The sequence below is a fragment of the Pelobates fuscus genome, chromosome 3 (assembly GCF_036172605.1).
Source record: "Pelobates fuscus isolate aPelFus1 chromosome 3, aPelFus1.pri, whole genome shotgun sequence".
NCBI classification, from domain to species: Eukaryota; Metazoa; Chordata; class Amphibia; order Anura; family Pelobatidae; genus Pelobates; species Pelobates fuscus.
The window spans coordinates 199,621,128-199,639,435 of record NC_086319.1 but is presented as its reverse complement, the minus strand read 5'-3'; the positions used below and the strand labels follow the sequence as shown (position 1 = coordinate 199,639,435).

The 18,308-nt window shown below is 40.7% G+C and overlaps 1 protein-coding gene across 1 annotated transcript in view; it reads right to left on the bottom strand.

Moving 5' to 3' along the window:
- PDGFRB (platelet derived growth factor receptor beta) overlaps positions 1 to 17,715 on the bottom strand; it is a 145,305-nt gene extending 127,590 nt beyond the window's left edge. Inside the window, exon 1 of the mRNA XM_063447897.1 lies at positions 17,094 to 17,715. The gene's annotated coding sequence lies outside the window, so the exon portion shown is untranslated. The remainder of the gene's footprint in view (positions 1 to 17,093) is intronic.
- Between the last annotated feature and the right edge of the window lie 593 nt (positions 17,716 to 18,308).

Sequence of the window (18,308 nt, the reverse complement as noted above, 5' to 3'; positions counted from 1 at the left end):
ACTTCCCAAACCACCATAAAACCTGTATATAGGGAGTACTGTTTTACACGTGAGACATTGCTGAATACAAACATGTATATTTTATTGCAGTAAAAGCAAACAGTATTATGACATTTACAGTTAAAATGTAGAACTTATTTTTCCTCATTTTTTTTATAGTTTATTCATATTAAATTATGCTTCATAGCTAAATATTTGATGTTAAACGAAAGCCCTGTTTCCCCTGAATAAAATTATATATAATAAGTGTGGGTGCACATAATATGAAAGAAGTGGATTATGATTGAACAGACATATAGCGCAAATTCCAGGTTTTGTTTACGTTTTGTTTTGCTTACGTGTACATTTGGCTCAGTCCTTAAGGGGTTAAAGTGTGATCTTTATTTATTTTAAAAGTACATAGATATATTACATAAGCCTTCAGTATATCTATCATCATACATAAGAACACAGAAATGTTTTTGATTCTGCATCTGAGGCTTTCAAAATTTCCTCAAAAGTGATTTTACTCTGTGGAAATTAATCTAAGCAGTAGATCAACATTTTGTAAGGTGAATTATGTTTATGGTTGGCAAATCTATGTAGGAAAACAAGATATGCAACTGTAACAGTATGTGTCTGATGGTGATTTACAAATATTGGAATTTAATCTCAACACCATTCTTAAAGCAGAACTGTTACTATTCTGAAAAGTACGTAATTTAGGAAAACATTGAAAATCATCTTTTTTTCATGTGATGCTCTGTTTTCTTTTTGAATGTATTTTAAAGATAAGGCAAGTGACATCACAATCCAGTCCAGTCTAGGCACAGTCATGGCACACAATGCAAATAAGGATGGGAACAGAAACATTGCTTCAGTTTCTCCTCTTCCACTATCTATATCCAATGACAGAGACAGGGCGGCGCTACCATAAGGCGGCACAGGCGGCCTGGGGACACAAGATGCTGCAGCCCGTCAGGAGGGAAGCACTCTTCTCCTGCCATACTACCAGTCACTCCTGTGTAGTGTGGCAGAGCTGCGGACCAGAGGAGAGGAGCTTCAGTAACTTCTATTCGGGTCTAGCAGGAGCGCCGATCTGCTTTCTCTCGAACTGGGGAGAGGTTCCTGAAACTCAGCTTCCCTCGGTCTGCGGCTCGGCCACACTACACAGCAGTGAGGTGAGGAAACACATGGTGGGGAAGGGGAAAGGGGGCGAGACACACACGGTGAGGTGAGGTGGGAGGAAATGAGACATGTGGGGGGAAGCTGTGGGAATGAGACACATGGGTGGGAGCTGTGGGAATGAGACACATAGGGGAGCAGAGGAAATGGGAGAACTTGGGGAATGAGACACCTGGGGGAACGAGACACATGGGGGAGCTGGGGGAATGAGACACATGGGGGGATCTGGGGGAGCTGTGGGAATGAGACACATGGGTGGGAGCTGTGGGAATGAGACACATAGGGGAGCAGAGGAAATGGGAGAACTTGGGGAATGAGACACCTGGGGGAACGAGACACATGGGGTAGCTGGGGGAATGAGACACATGGGGGGATCTGGGGGGATGAGACACATGGGGAAACTGGGGGGATAAGACACATGGGGAAACTGGGGGAATGATACACATGGAGGAATGAGACACATGGGAAACTGGGGGAATGAGACACATTGAGGACTGGGGGAATGAGACACACGGGGGACTGGGGGAATGAAACACACGAGGGACTGGGGGAATGAGATACATAGGGAGGAGCTGGGGGAATGAGACAAATTGAGGGGCTGGGGGGAGCAAATGAGACACATGGAATGGAAGGGCTGGGGTAATAAAACACATGGAACGTTTGGGGGATCACAAAGAGACAGCGAGGCTGGGGGAGAAAGATTCAAGGTGATGGGGAAAAGAGACACACAGAGGGGCTAGGAAGGTGAGAAATGAGACACAAAAGTGGCTGGAGAGAGAAATAGACACACAGAGAGGCAGGGGTAGAAGTAAAAGAGTCAGACATGGGCTGGGACACACACCCAGAGGGGCTAGGGAGACAACTAAGAGAAACAGATTGCCTGTGGGGAAAAAGAGACAAGGTGCTGGGGGAAGTGACACAGAGGGCCTGGGGGGATAAAAGGGAGAAGTGACACACAGAGGGGCTGGATGGATAAAAATACATGGCACGGATGGGGAAGGGGAGAAGGTGACACAAAAAGGTAATAAATTCAAGAGGTGTAATAATGGACACACAGGTGTGTGGGGGGGGGGGTGGGGCAGCCTGTGCAGCCAAACATCTTTGCACCAACCCTGGACAGCGAACATTTGTAATGTTGACTGAGAAGGAGTCAAGGAGTCAAGACGGAGGCAGCAGTTTCCAGTATATACTATACGTTTTGATTTCTACATCTAAATTTTATTTTTAATTTCTTTACAAGACCATATCTGCTAAATATAGGGGACATTTTTTTTTATTTTTATATTCTTTATTTTTGTCGTGCATGTTATAACAGAATGGCCCGTAGTGCCACAACAACATTCCAGGGTTAAACATTTATAAACATTTACAACGTGGCATATAATAATTCTGCACTTTTTATATTCATATGTGTAAACGTTTGGTAGCCTGTAGTCATAGGAGGTATGTGTGTCACGTCGGAGCAAGTTTGTGTTTCAGCTAAATCATACATACCTATATAATATGGTACGGTTATCTGATATATCCTCTGTGCTATCACCTTTCTGCAGTGGCTTATAGTGACATAGTCGCAGTGTCCACCCGTCTGGTGTGCGGTACAAATGTGAGTCCTTATTGTGTAAACTAGTGCCGGGACTGTAGGTGCAGCACCTGGTGAGAGGGCTGCTTGTGTTGTATAGTCGGTAGGCTATTGTTTATGCTACTGTGGGGGATATTATTGTGTCGTCAGAGGGTCGCTCAATATAAGTAAAACAGGTAAAACAAGTATAACTGTGGTCCAGAGCTATTGTGTTGCTATAATTACTGTGATTTCCCGATCAAACGTTCAGGAGGCGGCCGTTGCGGACTGCGCCGCTGGCGGTTGGCGGTTGCCTTGGCACGAATGTGGTCACTTTCGCCAGGTCCCAGCGGTGATTCTTGGGATCGGTTCTCTGAGGGCCGTTTGGGGGCATTGAGTCCATCGGGAGTCCCAGGGTGGGCAGTAAGGCCTTTGCTTCCATGACGTCGCTGACTGCGTGCCGGGTCTCGCCTTGGAGGACCAGGAGAGTGCGTGATAGACGCCCCCTTTCTGTCGGAGGAGAGCGGTAAACTGTTTGAAGGACCTCCGCCATGCCAAGGTGCCCCCCGAGAGATCTGGGTAAAAGGTAAGTTGCATACCCTCGAAGTTGTAGGGGTCTTGGTCTTTGATGGCCTTGAGAAGTGTCGCTTTGTCTCTGCCAGTGCGGAAATGAACTATTATGTCTCTCGGTGCTTCAGTGGGGGCTTTCGGTGCCTTCGGTATCCGGAAACAGTCCTCCATAGTTATGGATTTGGCCTGTCGCGGGGGGAGTAGCGCCATTGTGAGGCGTCTTAACATGTGGGGTAGTTCGTCTGTTGAAATGGTTTCTAGGACACCCCTGATTTTCATATTATTTTTTCGGCGCATGTCTTCCATCATTGCAAATTTAGCGTCGTATATTTCGTTTTGTTTCTGGAGCCCCAGAATTGTTTGTTGCATGTTGGCAAGTTGTTGGGCTTGTTCCCCTGCTGTGACTTCCACCTGTCCGATTCGGTTAGTCAGGCCTCGGAGGTCAGCGCGTAGGGTTGCCACATCAGCCTGTATGTTGTGTTGCAGTTCAGCTAGTAGACTTTTAAGCACTTTAAGCACTGCTGTTGTCACTGGGTCTCGGTCCAGCCGGTAGTACAGGTTCATCGTCGTCCAGCGACAGTTCGTCTGACAGATCGGAGTAGGCCTCAGGGTAGTCGCCCATTTTGGGCCCGCCGGCCATTTGTGCCTGTCTTAGTAACACGCCGATGTCGTGGCTTGGCCGGGACTTGTCAGGCTTTATCCGCTTGCTCTTTCGACCCATGTTGTGTAGTAAGTCGATAGCTTGTTTCTCTGGGTGGTTCGGTAAAGCAAAATTGCAGATTAACTGGGAAATAGCTTGCGATAGCACGGAGCTCTGGAGCCGTGCGACCATGCGGCTCAGTTGCTTGGCCACGCCCCCAATATAGGGGACATTTAAATAAAAATACAAGATTTCTGGAAAGTGACAATATCCCTTTAACATAGTTTTCTAATGTATTTCACTTACCACTTACATATATTGGTGTTTAATGTTACTACACGTCTTAATGTACCTGTAATAAATCATCTGGCTCCAGTCATTGAGCTCTCCTGGCTAGAAAAAACAAACTACTAAGTGTAAAATGATATTGAATTTTGGTATTCTACTATCCAATGCCACAAGCATAATAAAGTATAAACAGGCAAAACATAAAATGTAGCAACTAATGAGACTGGGAGGTGAAAACCATATTTAGCATCTGCAGAGTTGTCCCCGGAGAAATAAAGATAACAATAAATCTGTAGAAGTACAACTTCTAAAACTGTAGGGCACCAAAGCATTCTTCTCCCTTAAACTGTTGCAAAGATTACAGACATATGCCCTAATATAGAACCAAACTACAATGTATTTACTTCTCTCATTGTTGGATGTAGCAAAACAACATATGCAACTGTAACAGTATGTGTCTGATGGTGATTTCCAAATATTGGAATTTAATCTCAACACCATTCTTAAAGCAGAACTGTTACTATTCTGAAAAGTACATAATTTAAGAAAACATTGAAAATCATCTATTTTTTCATGTGATGCTCTGTTTTCTTTTTGAATGTATTTTAAAGATTAGGCAAGTGACATCACAATCTAGTTCAGTCTAGGCACAGTCATGGCACACAATGCAAATAAGGATGGGAACAGAAACATTGTTTCAGTTTCTCCTCTTCCACTATCTATATCCAATGACAGAGACAGGGCGGCGCTACCATAAGGTGGCACAGGCGGCCTGGGGACACAAGATGCTGCAGCCCGTCAGGAGGGAAGCACTCTTCTCCTGCCATACTGCCAGTCACTCCTGTGTAGTGTGGCAGAGCTGCGGACCAGAGGAGAGGAGCTTCAGTAACTTCTACTCGGGTCTAGCAGGAGCGCCGATCTGCTTTCTCTTGGACTGGGGAGAGGTTCCGGAAGCTCCTCTTCCCCCGGTCTGCGGCTCGGCCACACTACACAGCAGTGAGGTGAGGAAACACATGGTGGGGAAGGGGAAAGGGGGCGAGACACACACAGTGAGGTGAGGTGGGAGGAAATGAGACGTGGGGGGAAGCTGTGGGAATGAGACACATGGGTGGGAGCTGTGAGAATGAGACACATAGGGGAGCAGAGGAAATGAGACACACATATGTGGCTGAATATGGCCCTCTGCTGGTGTTAGGCTTTTCAAGTTTTAAGGGGTTACGTTTACAGAGCCGTAGGTAATTGGAACATTTAGGAAGCAGACAGGTATTGATAGTAGGGTAGTATCAAAGACAATAGGTGGAAATAGTGAATGGGGACTGGGAATTGGGAAGGGATGGGCTTGATGGAGAATGATGCATTGTAGTATATATAGTGTTGTGGACATGGATGGTGGCATGGGTGTGGATAGTGGAATAAGCAAATGGATAGATGGGCAGAGATTAGCAGTAAGTTATAGGAAAGGCACAGTTACGTGTCTTGATATGGCAGATGAGATTACAGTGTAATGAGGGTGAAATTATATGGGTTAGTAAAAAATATCCACATTTTGGCTTTGTCTCCCTTCTCTCTCTAGACAAATGTCTGCAGATGTACATGGCCTTGTACCACCATGAGTAGTCCTCTGTCGGTATGCCCATTTGGCAGCCACAGTCCAAGGGTAACTTTTCCCCATTCTTGCAAATTCAGCATTATGTACAAAGTTGCTGAAGTTATGTTTGAATTTTGAAATCATTTTTTCTGTTTTTGGCTTTATTTCACATAAACCCACAAGCAAACATATTTTTTGATCAAATAAGACAGTGTGTGTTGCCAGATAAAACAATTCATACATGAATGTAGCAATTTACCCGTGCCAATTACCAGGCTTTACCAGTATTAAGATTTCAGTCACAGCTCACAGATGCCAACTAAAAACATATGAAAGACCGTGCACAAAACGCTTGTTTTTTTCAAAACCAGTGCATGCTTTCATTTTATCAAAACAAGTATAGTTTGTCTTTCATAGCATTCTTGGTTATCACCCTGTATGTCACTGTCTGTTCTCTGTCTGTTCTTAAGCCTAGTAAGCAACAGTGTTTCTTGTTTACACAGAGCTTGTGTTCATTGGCTGTGTTTCCTATTCTGCGTGTGTGAAGATTTTTATTATTTTAGTTTCCAAACCACATATGTGAACGAACGTCTGTGTGCAATAGTTTTTGAAGCCACAATTAATTTCTAGGTATATGTTATGTGTATTGAAATGTTTTATTGAATCCAACTTTTATTTTCCACACTTGGCGCCATGATTGTTAATATACTTATTTATAAAATGGTAACATATTCCCCATTGCTGTCCTTCTTTATTTACTTGCTATTGTAAGAGATACACCAAGGCTTATGTGTTAATATAAAACACCATAATTAAAAGCAGCCTATCTGAATGCTTTAAATTACACGATTATAAGGATTATTCACTTGAAAGTAAACTGCTTTACATTGGCAACAAAATGAAGAAGTAACTGTAGCAGGATCACCGCTAAACCGTGAAGTGTGGTAGTGTATTTGCCTATGTTCCCCACGAATTCGTTATTACTTGTGTGTTTTACGTGCTCCACGTTCGGGAGACTGGGTACGAATGTAGTCTGTTCTTCTCCCGAACGGGGACCACCCCAATACCCCATTTAGAATGTTTATTTAGAATGTTCACACCTCGCTGATGAGGTGTGAAAACCACAAACCGCAAGGGAAGCCTGCTGACCCTGGGTGGCGGCCCGTTCATTAGACGATGATATCGTCAGTGAAAGTGCAGTTTTTCCCATACAAACGGCACTTACACGGACGATATAATTGTGATACTTTTTACTATTTTGAAACACTACTATTTGTGTTCAGTGAAGTCTCCTTAGTATAACAGTACCCCTCATGTACAGGTTTTATGGTGTTTTCAAAATTTACAGAGTAAAATATAAGGCCTGCATTTCCTTTTTTTCACACTGAAATTTGCCAGATTGGTTATGTTGCCTTTGAGACCACATGGTAGCCTAGGAATGAGAATTACTCCCATCATGGCATACCAGTTTTTTTTAGTAGCCACTTACACTTGCCAAAATTAGCGTTCAAATTTGTTTTGTGCATTTTCTCACACAAACAAATATGAACGCTAATTTTGGCTAACAGTATTATGACATTCACAGTAAAAATGCCATGCCGAACTAAAAAAAATGCTTAATTTCTCATATTTTTTTTATATTAAATTAAGTTTAAAATATAAATATTTGATGTGAAATGAAAGCCCTGTTTCTCCTGAACAAAATGATATAATACATGTGGGTGCATTTAATATGAAAGACGTGAATTATGGTTGAGCCAATATATAGCGCAAATTCAAAGTTTTGTTTATGTTTTGTTTTGATCACAACGTGTACAACTGCCTCAGTCCTTAAGGTGTTAACCCCTGCGGTTTTGTAATAATATGTCAGTGTACAAAAATGATGCATGCATTGGCTATTGACGTCTAAGCAAGAAGATCATGATTTTTTTTATATATTTATATAAAATAAAGGATTATATGTGTTGTAAATTCCTTATGTATTTTGTGAAGTATACATTTAGGTAAAAGCTTTTTTTTTTCAAAACATCCTCTGGTCCATCCTTGCTCTATGGAGGCAGCCATCTTTAAAGCAACCATAAAAACATGCAGGTAATCAAGCGCTAGTGTGCATGTACTTATCCATGTATGTGTAATCCAAGAGATGTACCAAAAATATTTGTTAACATATGTATTTATTGACAAAGAAATACAAAATAACGCACAACAATATTAAATGTAATCTATTGTAATCAAAAATAATGGCAATTTACCTTTCAAAGGGGTATATACGACAAGGGTCATCTTCTATATCACAAACAGTAGCCTAGATCTAGAAAAATGATGTGAATATGGGAATAAAATAGCAAAATGTCTAAATTAAAACCCACTACAGTTGGAACATTAGCTGTGGCAATTAATCTGGTATAACGTGCACATTGCATGTGAAAAACACGTACAGTCATGTTTATTTAACAATTGCTTGTCACGTTTATGAGGTGTACTGAAAAAGGGGGAAGTACAAATTGCTCATTTATTTATATGCCCCTATTTTTTTTCTACTGACACTTTTTCCCCCCTAATTCTATGCCATCTTTCTTCTCTCTTCATTTCCTCATGATCTTTCCAATGCCAAAACGTATGTGACTAAATTAGTTTGTAGCTGCTTGTTTGCCAGCTCCTAAGAAGCTGTCCAAGACCTCCATGTTTGATATTTGACAAGAGAACATTCCAAGTGGTTTATAGTCGTTCATAGATCTATTATTTTTCAGATTCATTGACTGATGAGACAGATCCTTTTACAACATTGCTTTAATTTAATATGAAAAAATAAAATAAAAAGGTTATTGTGCTTTCAGGTAAACTCAAACTACTGGAAAAACAGAGCAACGTCTTATATCGTAGTCATACAGTATGACTAAGCACTGACTTACAAATTGCAGATACGTTGTTTCCATGGAAACCTCACATTTTTTTCCCTCTCAAATATATGCACTTTATTGGTCACTACAATAAATTGAATGTAATAGCAATTATATTGACTTTTGCAAATCATTTAAAATAAATACCTGGGCACATCTAATGCCATTAGCTACTGATCATTGATTATCATATTATCCCAGATCACTGTATCACTGCCCCCTGAAGACCAAAATCATTTGTCTACAGCAAAGTTCTCCTAGATACACCTCAATAACATAAGTAAGAAGAATGTTCAGAAAACAGTAGAACAGGAAAAGCTTCATGGCAAAAATGTGTTAGTAAAGGAGATAGACACTCAGACTGGGTATCCACATGTTAAATCTATGTGAGCAAGGGAGAATGGCTGTGGAAACACTAAGTAAGAGAACTAAATAACCAATGGGTGAAAAGGAGCAAAATAGAGAAAATTCCAATTTAAAGGGAACACTCCAGGCACCATACCAACTTAATACAAATGTTAAAAGTTATTATGGTACCAGAAGGCTGCTGGGTGGACTCTTACCTCAAGGGCTTAAACCATTTGGAAATGGTTTAACCCCATAGTTGCCTCCAGTACCGACCTCAACTCCCCCCAGGCTTTAGAAAGTGTGAAGTGCCACCGGGCACAGCCACCACTGATTGTGACCAGTCAGCTGAGCTCTGAGCCAATCAGTGACACCCCATTCATAAATCAAGTGTACCTTTTCCAAGCCAATCGGTGGCGTCCCTGCCCGGCTGCACTCCACGCTTCCTAAATCTGAAAAATGAGATCGACCCTGTTGGAAACTTCAAGAACGGTTTAACCCCTTGAGGTAAAAGTGCACCCAGGGGCCTTCTGGCACCAAAACAACTTCATTTAGATGAAGTTGTTATGGTGCCTAAACTGCCCCTTTAACATCAGGCTTAAAGGAACACTCCCATGCAACATCATCTCAAAGAAGTTGTTACTGTGGCAGGAGTGTCTGAGCACCATCTTGCCTTCAGGGGGTTAAACTAATTTTGAGCAGCTTAACCCCTAAGTTGGTCCCCTGACTTCCGTCACCACCATCAGTCCAAGAAAGTTTGTGTTGTTGACACTTTCAGCCCATTATGGGCGACCAAGCCAAGCATTCCGGGACTGTACAGTGGCCAAAGAATGAGACAGAAGACAGAAAGGATGAGCACCTGAGGTGGCAAATTCAAGGTTAAACTGTTTGAAAACAGCTTAACCTTGGAAAGCAAGAGGGTGCCCCGAAACTCCAACACCCATAACAACTTAGTTGAGGCAAGGCTTTCTTTAACTAAAATAATTTCATTTAGAAAACACGTTTGCGTCCTTTGGACTCCTTTTGTAAATCATAACAAACTAGTGGAGGCTGGTCCATAGGGGACGATTCAGCAGAGACCCCCAGTTTTTGTTGCGATAAAAAAATAAATCTAATTAATTGACACTGTAAATGATTTGCAATTAAAAAAAAAAGTTCATGTGACGGTTACCCCTATAGGGTGGGGGTATCTACCGGGTGGCCGTCCTTGTTCCCATAGCTGGAGGGCGCTGCAGAGCTCCAACCTGATATCCTGAGGAGCTAGTATAGCTGTATAGTTGAAGAGAGCTCTTACAAGAGCTAGCAGTGATATAGCAGTTATAGCTGTTCCCTACAACACGAGATGAGGCTGCACGTTGAGGGTAAGAAGGTCTGTTTAATGAGCACAAAAGCATTTCTTTCATACACATTTTCAGGCCAGAGGCACACCCCCTGGACCTGATGGTACACAGGGACAAAAGGGACACAAACCAATGGGAACAATAACTAACACAGTAACACTCCCACATATAGTCAGCAAGCCCTCCCCTCTGCCTGTGATATAATTAAATTAGCTAATGGAATAACTTAATTATCCATAAGCAGAAAATATCCTTTTTACCCAAAACACAGAAAAAAAACCAAAACCCCACATATCCCCACAAATTACATCCCTGGATATCCAAAAATCACCCAGAACAGAGCAGGGGTTCAAAAGTTTTGTGGAAGTCATATTTGACCGACTGCACGCACATTTTCATGCCCAAAAAAGTTCCAGAGAATTTGGCTGTGTGGCCAGTCTTTTTCCAGTAGTTAGAATACTAAGTTCCGTTCAAATGCACGAACGGGGGTTGTTCGTGCAAATACTCAAAGTTAAAGTGGCGTTCGAATTGTCGAACGCACTTCAATTTCCGTCAAAGTGTTGAAGTCTGGAGAAGGTAAAGTTCAGATGTGCTCGTGACGTCGCCTATCCGATTTGAGTTCCATGAACTCGACAACCAAACAACGCTGAACACGTTCGACTAAATTAAAATGGCCGTTGCCATGTGTTCGTAAGTCGAATGATGGCCACTTCGACTACTTCGGCTGTAGCCTGGAGGTGCAGTGCTTAGCTCATTGGCTGAGAGTGATCACCTGACACTTTCACCAAAAGCTGGCCCTTGCATATAGAAACATAGAAACATAGAATGTGACGGCAGATAAGAACCATTCGGCCCATCTAGTCTGCCCAGTTTTCTAAATACTTTCATTAGTGTGGGCTTATCTTATAGTTAGGATAGCCTTATGCCTATCCCACGCATGCTTAAACTCCTTTACTGTGTTAACCTCTACCACTTCAGCAGGAAGGCTATTCCATGCATCCACTACCCTCTCAGTAAAGTAATACTTCCTGATATTATTTTTAAACCTTTGTCCCTCTAATTTAAGACTATGTCCTCTTGTTGTGGTAGTTTTTCTTCTTTTAAATATAGTCTCCTCCTTTACTGTGTTGATTCCCTTTATGTATTTAAATGTTTCTATCATATCCCCCCTGTCTCGTCTTTCCTCCAAGCTATACATGTTAAGATCCTTTAACCTTTCCTGGTAAGTTTTATCCTGCAATCCATGAACCAGTTTAGTAGCCCTTCTTTGAACTCTCTCGATTAGCTCAGATAAAATAATGTAAACTCCTAGCAGGAACTTACAATGCTTCATGGATGATGTGACCAGCACCCCACTAAAATATGGTTTGACTACTTACATTGTTGATCTCCAGGGCACCCCGGCATCAAAATCATTACGCTTATGGTCCATGCAGTGTTCCTTTAAATGATTCTGGGAAAATTAAATAAAGCAACTAAAGACATACTGTATGTGATGAGACCAATAGAAAGGAAGATGTATGTGTTACATGTTGGGCTATAAAAAAAATCTGTTAAATTCTATTTAATGAAAATGTCATATCCCACACGCTTTCCAACAGTGGCTTTCATTCATCTCGCACTTGTGGCTCCCACAAGTCATGGAGGCAGAGAGAGCGGAGCAAGTGGCATGAAAGAACACGTTTCACTTATTGAAATGTAGCCAAGCAGGCATAAAAGCCTCACACAATTGTGTGAAGCTTTTGCAAGGTTAACTCCTGTTTCACTGCAACATCTGCTATCTTCTAACAGTAAAATATCTTTGATTTGTAAATACTCTGCATACTTTCATCTCATATGGTATTATTCTTGTTTCATGTTCAATCCTTACATTTCTTCTCATTTCTGCCCTTTTTCAGTTTACATTATCAATCACCTATCTATCGTTTGTTGAAATAATCGCTTGCAGCCAGTAGAGCACTGAGATTGTGAGGACTGCGAGGAGGGCAGAAAAGTAATCGTATTTAGCCTCCATATTCATGACCATAAGACCCTGCTTTATCCTTGTGTAAAAAAAGAAGAAAGAATAGGCTAAGGCTTAAAAAAAAAAAAAAAGGTTGAAAGCTTACGTCTTCACATTGCTCCTTTTCAATATGTTAAGACGAAAGGTTTTAAACAGTGATGACAAACCTCCCAAAAGTCACATTTAAAATAAATAAATACATACATTTTTAAAAAGACTTTCGGAATATGGCTCACATTTTACAATTTCCTCTTATGTCCCTGTAAATGGCTAAAAATATAGTTCCCACTAAAAATATAAGTTCCCATTAAATCTGTGAGCTGCCAAGTAACAGTTGCTCCTACATCCAATTTGCCCTAAGTCTTCCTGATAACCTTATAATAGTAAGAGCACATATAACATAGAAACATAGAATATCATGGCAGATAGGAACTATTCGGCCCATATAGACTGCCCAATTTTCTAAATACTTTAATTAGTCCCTGGCCTTATCTTATAGCTAGGATAGCCTTATGCCTATCCCACGCATGCTTAAACTCCTTCACTGTGTTAACCTCTACCACTTCAACAAGCTTGCACTACACTTCTAATTAAAACTCGGGACACTTAAACCTACACATGTGATAACACTCAGATTATAAGCAGCTCTGCTATCTTGGCAGGTTTGATTTGTTTTAGGTCTGTCTAATCAGTTTGTAAGTTTCTAAAAAAAATATGCATTGGAAATGTAGTCCTTACTTTGTCAGTTTATTTTTGGTTAGAATGATACCACTTAAAAAGATAATCACAAAATACATTTTATCCTCGAGTTTATATTACCTAGCCTCCATCATTTGTGGAACTGAGAAGTGTGAGAACCTTGCAGCTCCAGTCCCATGCCCATGGAATAGGCCCATTGCTTAATAATAAAAAAATAAAAAAATTTGGGATGTAGGGAAACAAAACGTGTGGACTGGTTGATAAAGAAATTAGTTAAGGTAAAGCTGACTTTGCACACTATGATATTATATACAAAATACAATATGCAATATAATACTCTTGCAGCTTCAGTCTGACACTGTGGCATGTTCCATTTCTTCTGCACTCACTACATACACTTGTTCTCTGTTCTAGACTATATACTAGGAGCTTCTACCTGCTAGCTAGAAGGTAAGGATCATTGGACGCATTTATGCCAAGCTCAGGGTGTTATCTGCACAGTATGCCCTTAGTTGGCCATCCTGCGTGATTGGTTGGCAGCCTGTCATGCATTTACGCCTGGCTGACTTTCCAATTCTTCGGGCAGACACTCCCCCTTTTTGGGCAGTTCTGGTTACATGATTCGCGTCAGTGGTGCACCCTTTTACCCCGGCCACCGACATCCTGCTTCAGTAGACACTGCTGTTAAGGGGTATGGATTTGCTTGAAAGATGAGCGCAAGAGATTAGCATAAGGTATGTGTTTTCTTATAGTTGCAGCCTGTGAGTTTTCCTCCAGCACCACCTGCACCAGATAGATGCCGCTTGGGAGGTATGACTATTTTCGTTTTTTCTGTCAATAAGATTCTGTAATTAGGCCCATCATAATGGTCAGCACCAGGTCCAATTGGCTCTTAATCTGACCCTGCCTATAGAGATAATTTAATTCAATGCACCTCTATAAGGAGATGCTGATTGGCGCAGTGTGGCAATTTGCAGCACATGCGCAATAGCCTAACTATAGTTTTCCTATGGGAAAGCATTAGATTGGCAGAGATTTCTAAAATTTATGATCTCAGCTAAGGCGAGACTATTCAAGGCAAAACCAGTGCGCTTGCATTCCTGACACCATAGTGTTCCTGACTTAAAAAACTTTAAAGGGTCAAAAACAGTATTGCACTGAGGACAGAAGCGTAACTAGAAACCACTGAGCCCCTGTACAAATATTGCCCTGGGGGCCCCCCCCATGTGTCTCATTCCCTCCCAGCGCCTCCAAGTGTCTCCTCCCCCCAAGACCCTGGGGTCAAAAACAGTATTGCACTGGGGACAGAGGCGTAACTAGAAACCACCAGGCCCCTGTATGAAAATTGTCCTGTGGGGCCCCCCATGTGTCTCATTCCACCCCAGTGCCTCCAGGTATATCCTCCCCCCATCCCCCCATGTGTCTCATTCCCCCCATTCATCCTTGTTTCTTTCCCACCCCCTGTCCTTCCATGTGTCTTTCCCACCCCCAGTCCCTCCATGTTTCTCCCCCCACCATGTGTCTCATGTCACATGATGTAATATCTGGTTATGAGATCTAATCCCCTTCATTAAGATAATAAACTATAATGTAACTATAAACCACTCCCAAAGTGAAAATGATCCTGGCTTGTTTCTGTACCCTAGTCATCAATCATCTTTTTTTCATAACTTATTTCTTTTCTCTGGCACCATGGGCAGAACGAATCACGAACCAAAACGAGCATGCTCATTAATTGCATGTATTGTTTGGTTCGGGATTCGGCTACATTTTAGCTCAGAGTTCAGTCTTTCGGACAAGTGGCTGTTTGAAACAAAACAAATCTCCAACTTAAGCACCAATAATTGATTCTTGTTTCCTTATAATGAAAAGTAAAATAACTCAGGGGAACTCCAGCATTACAGTTATAAAAGCTTTCTGGAAAAGCTAGTTTTTTGGATAAACTAATTATGTTATTTATAATAATGTTTTGGATAAATAATAAATATACAGCATTAGATACATCAGATACAGCTACAATTGTTTAGTGGTAATATGTAGTGTCACAACAGCATCTATTAATTCCTAATTAGCAAAATAGAAACATAATTAGGTAACCTTTTGATTGCTAGGGCCATATATATCCTATTTATTGTTTACATTTGAATCCTTCAGTTGTTAAATGTGTCAGAATTAGCCAAATTACCCAAGTCTAACTAACTGTTCACCTAAATACCACTTCCTAGCAATCTCCTTAAATAAATGTGAATAGCTTATTCTTTCAGCTGCAAAAACATAAAGAATATTCATACGGTTTTAGGCATTGTGTAATGGTTTCTCACATTACACTTGCATGAATATAAATCCATAACTCAAGGGTATTTCCACCACAGCACGTGAGTTTCCTATCTCCCAATCACAGTCAGTGCCAGGTAAGACACATGGAGTGTTGCCAGGAAACACGGAGTTTGTTTGTTGTTAGACATGCTTTAATTCCTGGTGCTGTCAACTAGAGTTCAGTTTGCAATCTGCAGAGGCCACTGGCAAAGCAACCCTTTGTCTTTTCAGTCCATTCCTTACATAGCTAGCAGTCAAAGGGTTAATCCATCGTAAACTGGAATTCATTTGAAGACCTTCCACAGAACCTGGTGTACACGTTAAACTGTTTCCCACTTATTTTAAGATAAGGGGATATATTTTCATCACACCACATTAGTATTTTAAGGTCTCATGCAAAAATAGATTGTTCCAGTCCCACTCAATTTATGGCAGCAGTGCTGTATGGAGCTGCCAACCCTATAAAAGCAAGGCATCCATGCTGCCACATCAGGTTTAAAGACCAAACTGCGACCAAAGTGTATTTCTTAAGAAGATAGCCTCCATGCTCGAACACAGATTACCTTCAGGGCTGCCTAACAGGTAGATCCCCAGATGTTGTAGAACTACAACTCCCATGATGCTTTGCATGCCTTTAGAATGACAAAGCATCATAAGAGTTATAGTTCTACAACATCTGGAAACTACCTGTTAGAACATTCTGAGTCAGGACTGCCCATCTCCTATCACACTTGCGGTCTTTATTCCTCTCAGTTTATCACTTTTCAGTCAAAAAATAAAAAAATCTTATCAGTGCAAAAGTATTGTGCTTCTCACTAATTAACATTGATAACTAAACCTTCTGTGGAATGCATTTCTAATTAATCGTAGAAAGCCAAGTGACTGGGCATATCAGGCTGAATAGTTCTTTGTAAACTCTTGTTAACCCTCAGTATGATCTATAGCAGGGGTGTTCAAAAGGTAGATATCCAGATGTTTTAAAACTACAACCTCCATGATGCTTTGTCATAAATGCATTCTGAAGGCATGCAGAGCATCATGGGAATTGTAGTTTTACATCATATGGGGTTCCACCTTTTGGGCATCCCTGATTCGGAGTCACTACCCAAATGGATGGCAGTCTATCATGATGACCATAGTTCACTTCACAAAGTTCAAACAGCACCGTACTAGTGGAATAGTGTGACTTGCTTCTGTACATTAAAATAAAACAAAACAACAAACAAAAGCAAACGCTCTCAAAAGTATTTAAATGCCATACTGTACCTTTAAGGTATAGTTACATGTATAGTTACATGCCAACTGCAACAATATATTGGAAACTTGCCATGCCTTTCGTAATGTATTTTAAATACTATTTAACACATTGAAACCCAGAGGTAAGACATATCCCTTTATACGATGGCGAGCCTAGCATGTCACTGGTCATCAAGGGGTTAAATGGATATAAACCTTTTCTTCAAGTAAATAATGCACGCATACCGTTAGAACATCTGTAAACTTACAGACATCACAAAATCAGTTCAAAGATGCGAAATGCCAACAACAATACAATAGAACCTCTTCATCTTGCTCCCTTTAATTTTCACTTTCACAAGTTACTAGTGGAGCAGCACAGTATTGTTAAATTAGATACTGTATAGTAACTTTCCATTTTCTTCCCCAATAGTTAGTACAGCTTACCTTGGTGAATCTGTTGTTTGTCTAAAGTTTCCAGCAGACATGCAAAGAAAAATCTGTTTTAAGCCTTTGTTTTTTTTTCTGTCTTGTCTGAATTTCTTCTCAGTGAGGTCTTCAAGCTAAAATTCTCGAACCTTGGAATGTTTCACAAAGTTTTCCATTAGATTTAATAGGGAGAAAGCCAGGAAGAGTGATCACAGAAGTGGGTGGGTTTTTTTCTTTTTAGCCAAAACGTTAGGAGTCTTCAAGCATAGACAGATATTGAGCAACACACATCAGCATCCTTAAATGCAATCACTTTTCTGACGTCTATTAGCACAGAGAAAAACAAAATGCATTAAAACCTGGATTGAGCTGCAGACAAAAAGTTTTTTTTATGTTGTTATCTTTGAGTCCTGCAATCGGAGTGATAGTTATGTATTCTAAGCTTTTTGCTGAAAAAAGTGTTAAGAGAAGTTTCATGCGTTTAGGAGTGTAAAAGTCACCAAATCTTAAAAATGAACTTGGGATTCTTAAAAAAATCAGCTTGGTAACTGAGAAAACAGTAAAAGTGTTCTCCCCTCACAAAGTCAGTCTTACTGTGCTCTTTTTCCTAAAATTTCCTTTCTTTAGCACTGTGCACGTATCTGTCCCCCTCCCTCTTCTCTCCCCTCTGTGTGAGTGTGACTGAAAGTCTGTTTTCAATTCTAGCTGATTTTTCCCTGTCTTTTTTTTGTTCTGCCATTTTTTTTCTTTTCCCAGGATATGAGGGGATGTTTAGAAAATTCACAGCTTATGCCAGCTGCTGACTCATGGTTTTATTAAAGACGTTACTGGGTTATTCTGACTCCACAAACTGACTTGATTCTTCATACCAAAACCAAAAAAAGATTTTGAAATTAGACTTAAAGTTGTACACAAGTCTCTCAGAACTACTGCATCACTTTGTTTCAGTCTGTCAAGCTAAAGTTTATTGTGCTTGTTATCCATTCCTTGAGGAAAATGATGGTATATTGTAAATACCGTAAGTATAATTGTGAACTATTTTTTTTTCAAGTGACAGCCACAAGAGATTTAGGATATATATTATATGTGTGTGTGTTTGTAAAAAACAGATAAAATGTGTATATTGTAATACCTTTTTTATTGGACTAACAGAATTTTTAAATTACAAGTTTTCGGGAGAACCTCCCTTTCTCAAGTCTAAAGCATTTCTAAGGAAGACGACAGTTGAGTTGT